The sequence below is a fragment of the Microtus ochrogaster genome (genome assembly GCF_000317375.1).
Source record: "Microtus ochrogaster isolate Prairie Vole_2 chromosome 14 unlocalized genomic scaffold, MicOch1.0 chr14_random_3, whole genome shotgun sequence".
Classification (NCBI taxonomy): Eukaryota; Metazoa; Chordata; class Mammalia; order Rodentia; family Cricetidae; genus Microtus; species Microtus ochrogaster.
The window spans coordinates 945,182-952,227 of NW_004949098.1; positions in this window are offsets into that span (position 1 = coordinate 945,182).

The window sequence follows — 7,046 nt, forward strand, 5'->3', positions numbered from 1 at the left end:
AAGGAGGAGGAGGAGGAGGAGGAGGAGGAGGAGGAGGAGGAGTGGTAAACAGCATGATGGTGATTACCCTTTTTCTTGAGGGAGGCTATGGTTGCTGTTTTTGAAGGGCGTAGGCAAAGGCACCTTGGCCCGAGTACTGCCATTTTGACTTTAAACCTGTAGGGTGAAACAAAGTTCAGGTTCCCAATCCCTAGTATAGTAAGGAGCTGCGGGCTGCCTTCCCGCCCAGCTCCCGCACAGCTGGCTTTATACCTGAAACAACAACACACAAATTGTATTCTTTTAAACACTGTCTGGCCCATTAGCTCTAGCCTTTTACCGGCTAATTCTCACATCTTGATTAACCCATTTCTAATAATCTGTGTAGCACCACGAGGTGGTATCTTACAGGGAAAGATTCAGCATGTCTGACCTACGTCCATCTTGGGCTTGAGCTTCATTGCATCTGACCCAGGGAGGAGAGGCACGATGATTGCCTCACTTCCTCCCAGCATTCTGTTCTGTCTACTCCACCCACCTAAGGGCTGACCTATCAAATGGGCCATAGCAGTTTCTTTATTAACCAATGAAATCAACAGATTGACATATGACCTTCGCACATCACCCCAGGGGAGCTGAGAACTCTCCTATGGCTGACCAGCCTCCCTCTAAATCATAGAAACAGTAGTTACACATCTTTAGTTCTGTAGAAACATTACGGCTGTTCCTAACACCAGAAGGAACAGATGAATCTGGTTTGTTGGGTTGAAAGCTTGCATTGTGTGTTGGTTAACAATGATGAAAAACACAAGGAAAGTCCCTAATCTTCAACTTCTGACAGGTGAAAATTGTAACTTGGCAACAAATGTTTATGATTTTTTTGTGTTTATAAACCCCACTTCTGCCCCTGCTTGGGGCTGTCAGGAGAAGCAAGGCCCCCGAGTCCTTGTCCTGCAGCCCTGGTCCACCAGTGACCGTTTATGGAGTGAATTATTAGACTTTGAAACCTGTGAGTGTTTTCTCTCTCCTTCCTCACGGCATGTAATGGACTGGGTGCAATAGTTCTGCTTCAGGTAGACCTGGCATTCACAGTGCAGCTCAGTCTGGCCTTGGACTCACCATAGTCCTCCTGCCTCCATCTCCCAAGTGCTGGGATTACAGAGCAGGCTACCAAGTCTGGTTATGATTGTTATTGCCAAGAAACCATTTCAGGAGGCCTCGATCCCACTCTGGTTCCAAGCTGCGAGAAGACTCTTGCTAGTGGGAAGAGCTCTGTCAGGGCCCAGCAGACTTACTAAGGTCAGCCCTTCCTGATGTGAGGGAGTAGACTTTGAATATGTCAAAACCTTTCCTCAACATGCTTTGTAACATGCTATGTGGGTACAAGGGTTATGGTAACGGTGAAGCCAGCAAACCACCATTAGAAGGGCCATCCTTGAGACAGGAGATCATGTCTACCATCCTTCAGGCAAGGACTTCTGACTGGTGTACTAAGGCACTGAGAGGAAGCTCTGGAGAAATCCCTTTGCTAGTGTGGTTTTATGCAGACTGGTAACTTGCTGGTGGCTTCTTTCATTCAGTTCTCTTCCCAGCTACATTCAGAGGCCAGTACCTGGGTGACAGATTATAGCTGGTGCGTCTTCTGGTTTTTATGTATGTGTTTATGTTTTAGTTATAGTTATTTATTTGGAGTGCTGGGGATTGAATGCAGAGCCACGGACATGCAAGACTGAGCTACACTCCAAACTTGGTTCGGTTAGTGAGAAAAATCTCGCTGGGTTGGTTGGGGAGATGATCAGAGACTAATTGTGGCTGGGATGTGTGGATGTGGAGGGGCCGAGGGAGAACTCAAGGATAGCCACGAAAGTGAGTCTTTGGCAGGGGGAAGGGGGGAGTGGGACTTTAGGTGTTCGAGGAATCCAATTTTCAGGAGACCCTGAAGAGTGAATCCCTAGGGCCCACATGATAAAAGGAGAGAGCTGACTCTCACATGTTGTGGTATGTAATGTAGTTAAAACATGAATGTAAACTCGGCAGTGATGGCGCATGCTTTTAATCCCAGCACTTGGGAAGCAGAGGCAGCTGGATCTCTGAGTTAGAGGCTGGCTTGGCCTACAGAGCGAGTTCCAGGACACAGAGAAACCCTGTCTCAAAAAAACAAATGTAATTTTTAAAATGAAAGAATAAGTGTTTTTAAAAAGATGATTGAAAGGCCATGGCAGTCGCTTTGTAAAAGAAAGCTGACACATAAATCCCCTCCGGGAATCCTGTTTATTCTATAGTGGGAAGACTTCAAGGCATGATGGGGCCTCACGGTGGAGGGAAACCTTAGATAGAAATAATACAATATATGGAGATCTGAGCATGACCTTAGAGGGAGGGAATAGTTTTGCTCTAAAGCCTGGCGAGGACTCCTGGGCTTGGTGGTGCACAATTCTCACCCAGTGGCTTGGGAGGCAAAAGCAAGGGAAGCTCTGTGAGTTCGAGGCTAACCTGACCCAGTGAGGGACTCAAGGTCAGCTAAGGCTACAAAGTGAGGCCCTGTCTCAATCTCCACCCCCAAATAAACAAAAACTGGAGGGGGGCTTCATTAAGAGTGAGCATGAGGGCCCGGAGAGATGACCCAGAGCTTAAAAATCCTTGTCTTTTCTTGCAAAGGATGAGGGTTCCATTCCTTCACCCATGTGGTGGCTCACAACCATCCCCACTCCAGTTCTGGGGGATCTGTAACCCTCTCCTGACCTCCACTGGCACCAGGTGACATATGATGCACAAATAGTCATGTAGGGCAAACGCTCACCCGTACACATAAAATAACATAAATCTAAAAAAAAATTGTCTTGATTTTGAGACTGGGAGTGGTGGCACATACCTTTAATCCCAGCACTCAGGAGGCAGAGGTGGGCGGATCTCTGTGAGTTTGAGGCCAGCCTGGTCTACAAGAGCTAGTTCTAGAACAACTAGGACTGTTACACAGAGAAACCCTGTCTCGAAAAACAAACAAAACAAAAAGAAGACAAAACAAAACAAAGTGAAAGAGAGGGGATAGGAGGGAGAGGGAGAAATGAGGGCCAGCATGTCGGGGTGCAGAGAAGCCTCTTCAGAGCATAACCTAACCTTCATTGCCAGACCAGATCCCTGGACAGTGTCCCACAGGAATCCTGAACCATCCCTCAGAATGAGGGGAAGGTTTGACTTTTATAACTTTGGGCTGTAATGACTCAGCTTCGGGGAGGTGTGGCGGGACTCAGGTTGTGGGATTAGGTGAAGAGGCGCAAGCCTGAGTTCTAGTGAAGGGTTTTAATTAATTATTTTATTCTATTTGTTTGTTTTTGAGACATGGGTCTTACATGGCTCAAAGCAGCCTAAAATTCCTTATGTAGCTGAGAAGGAACTGAATTTCTGATTCTCCTGTGTCCACCTCCTGCATGCTAGGATAACAAGCGGGTACCACCGTGTGGCACTGGGGTCTGACTCGAGTTTCTCTCGTGCTAGGCAAGCACTCTACCAGCTGAGCTGGATCACCAACCTTGTTTTCTCTGTAGCTTTGAAGCCTGTCCTGGAACTCACTCTGTAGACCAGGCCAGCCTTGAACTCACAGAGATCCACTACTGTGAAGAAATTCTAGGACCAAGGCAATTTATAAAAGAAAGATTTTAATTTGAGTTCCAGAGGGTAGCATAGTTTATGACCGTGATGGCAGGAAACATGGCAGCAGGCAGACATGGCTCCAGAGCAGCATCTGAGCGTTTACATCTGATCCACAACCAGGAGGCAGAGGGAGGAAGGGGGAGATCTGGGAATGATGTGGGCTTTGACATTTTAAATGACACACCTCCTCCAATAAGGCCACACCTCCCAATTCTACCCCAATAGTTCCACCAAACAAGGACCAAGCTTTCAAATGCATGAGCCTATGAGGGCCATTCTCTTTCTCATTCATGGTTAATTTTGCTTCGTTTCTGTGCTACAGTCTCACTTTGTAGCCCAGGCTTTCCTGGAACCCACGTTTCCCAGGTTGACCTTGAACCTGCCACTACCCTCCTACCCCCATCTCCTGATGCTAAGATTATAGTGTATTCTCACCACACAGGCTTATTCAGCGCTTGGGATGGGACCCCAATCTCCCTACTTTTTATGGAAGAGTCTCTATGTGTATTCAGGTAGCCTCTAAATCATGACAATCTATTGCTTCAGCATCCCTGGATTGCATGTGAGCACCACCATGATTGGCTGCACCAGATGATTTTGGTGCACACTGAAACCTCAAAACATTAAAACCACTGCTTTAAACTATTCCAGGCTTGGGACAATGCTTCCTCCACCCAGTGAGCTAGCAAAACTGTTAGCCACTCCTGAAGGGTCTAACAGCCCATGCTGGGAGGCCTGGGAGTGCCTTTCTGGTTTTCTCAGATGATGGCAGTGCAGAAGGATTTGGCTTTGGGAGTAGATGTGGGCAGAGAATCTCAGAGAGATTCTCCTTCTCTCTTTGGGTTAAAGAGATGTGGCGTTATAAATGAGGTGTTCAGAAGGTACAGGGTCATCCAGGGCAGGCGGTTACAGTGTGTTCTCAGCCTCCTCTTCCCACTGTGAGGCTCTCCCAGCCTGTTCCTATTATTCAAGGACAGAGCCTCCCACCCTGTCTCCTCCACAGAAAGAACAAAGAGGCCGGAGTGCTTGAGTTGCTGGGCCCTTGGGCTTGCTTTCCCTCCTTTGACTTCAGAGTCCTCACCCCACATCTGCCTCAGCTGAAAAGTCTCTGTTCCCAAACTCTTTGCAGGTTACAGCCGGCCGACAGCAGGAAGGGCTTGGCCTCTGGTTATAGACCTGATAGCTCCTACCATTGCTATTACTACTTTGTGTTAAATGAAGGAGAAGAGAAAGGAATTCTGGGGAGAGGGTCTATTAGGGCTATCTACACAATCTGTGGAAATGGAAACATGACAGGGTAGTGGCATCAGGGCTAATCACCATTGTCAACTTGAGTAGATTTAGAACACTCTGGAAACACACACCGGGGAATGTCTCTGAAGGTGTTTCCTAAAAGGTGAAGCCGAGGAAGAGAGACCCACTCTCTCTCTCTCTCTCTCTGTGTGTGTGTGTGTGTGTGTGTGTGTGTGTGTGTGTGTGTGTGTGGCACTATCTCACAGCCTGGAATCCAGACTGAATTAAAAGGAGGAAGCAGCGAGTGGCTGAATCCAGCTTTCCCCACCCTCCTGACTGAGGACACTGCGCCACCAGCGGCTGGACCAGCTGCTCTCACCACTTCCTTGCCTCAACAGAGTATGAACCTCAAACCGGGAACCAAAATATACCCCTCCTTTCTTAAGCAGTTTTGGTGGGGCGTCTTGTCACAGCCATGAGACGGACAACTATGACGGGGTGTCCTGGAAAACCATTCCCCCTTCTACAGGCTCAGTTTCCTTTCCCAGGTCTGACAAGTGACTCCCAAGAAATGTCTCCTGCTGAGTGGGGACTTAGCTGGGGCTGTCCAAGTTGGGGTGACTGTTCCTTTATCCTGCAGGGACATGCCAGCTCTGACTATCCCTACTCAAGTATCTTGGCCCTGGCTGGGACTAGGAGTCATTTGGAGAGCTGTCTTGTCCCCCGGCAGACGGTGTCAGCTGTCATGGCCAGAAAAGAGGGTATTGAATTCCTGGTTCTGGAAGAAGGGTCTAAGAACTCATCTGAAGGGACTGCACTTGCACCACCTGACTATCTCACTTGTCTCATGGGGACATTGGTGGCTTTCCAGAAAGGACCAACTTCATAGGCATGTGACCTGGGAGTCACACAGTCTGTACTCGAGAGGACCTTGAGCTTGACTTTATACCCTGCTGATGTCATCTTACAGTTCTCTCCCACCTCCCCTCTGGTGTGTGTGTGTGTGTGTGTGTGTGTGTGTGTGTGTGAAGGCTAGAGGTAGACCTTGGTTGTCAAGGTGTCATTCCTTAGGAAGTATCTTCATAGGCTTGGTTGATTGACAGCCAGTCCCAGGTGTCTGCCTGTGTCCTCTCCAGGGTTGGGACAAGTGTACGCTGGCACACTCAGCACTTCTACTTAATGTTGGGCACTCAAGCTCGGGTTCCCATGCTTGCAAGGCAAGCACTTTGGCTACGGAGCATCTCTCAGCCCCCATCTTCCTCCTCCTTTTTCTTCTTGAAGAATGAATACAGATTTACCAAGGAAAAGTAAGAAAGACCTGAGAGTGGGAGAGTTCAAGAAAGACACCGCTATCTTATAGTTCTGAAAGTTTATATTTCCTTATGATCTTTTTGAGATAGGTTCTCATGAAACACAGGCTTGATTCAAACTCAAGTGACAGCTGGTTTTGTACACCCTATCCTCCTGCCTCTACATCCCAAATTCTGAAACTACAGGCATGCATCACCATACCCAGGTAATAATTTCTATTTTTTAACTTGGGTTTAGTTAGTCCAGTGTGATAATGGACATAAGGACCAACAAACACATGTGTGCGACGTGTGTGTTTGCCATTCTGGATGCCCTTTGCTTAGAGCTGACAGTCGGGAGTCTAGTGAGTTAAACAAGAACCTTTGAAGACAGGCACAGAGGAGTAAGCCTGTAATCTTAGCACCCGGGAGCTGGAGGCTGAGGAATCAGGAGTCCAAGGCCATCTGGTACATAATGAGTCAAAGGTCAGCTATATGAGATAAAAGAAGGGGTGGGAGGGGGAGAGAGAAATAGAATGCAAAGTAAGCATGTTGATGTGGGATTCCCCTCTGGGTACTGTCACAGAGAGTCTAGATTATGCATATTATTGTGTTTTCTTTAAATTTTTTGACTATGAATGAGCTAAGAACAGAGAGATACTTGATTCTGGGGATTACTAAGCTAAGCCAACATATATACTTTAAAGGTGTCTTGACTTCAAAATTTGGGTCTAAGGATATGTTGCTTTGAATAAGAGGTTCTGCTTTTGTTTTCACAGAGGAAGAGAACCTGTGGATTCCTTGTTTGATAGAACAAGAGCCCCCCCAGCCGGGTGATGGTGGCGCACGCCTTTAATTCCAGCACTCGGGAGGCAGAGGCAGGCGGATCTCTGT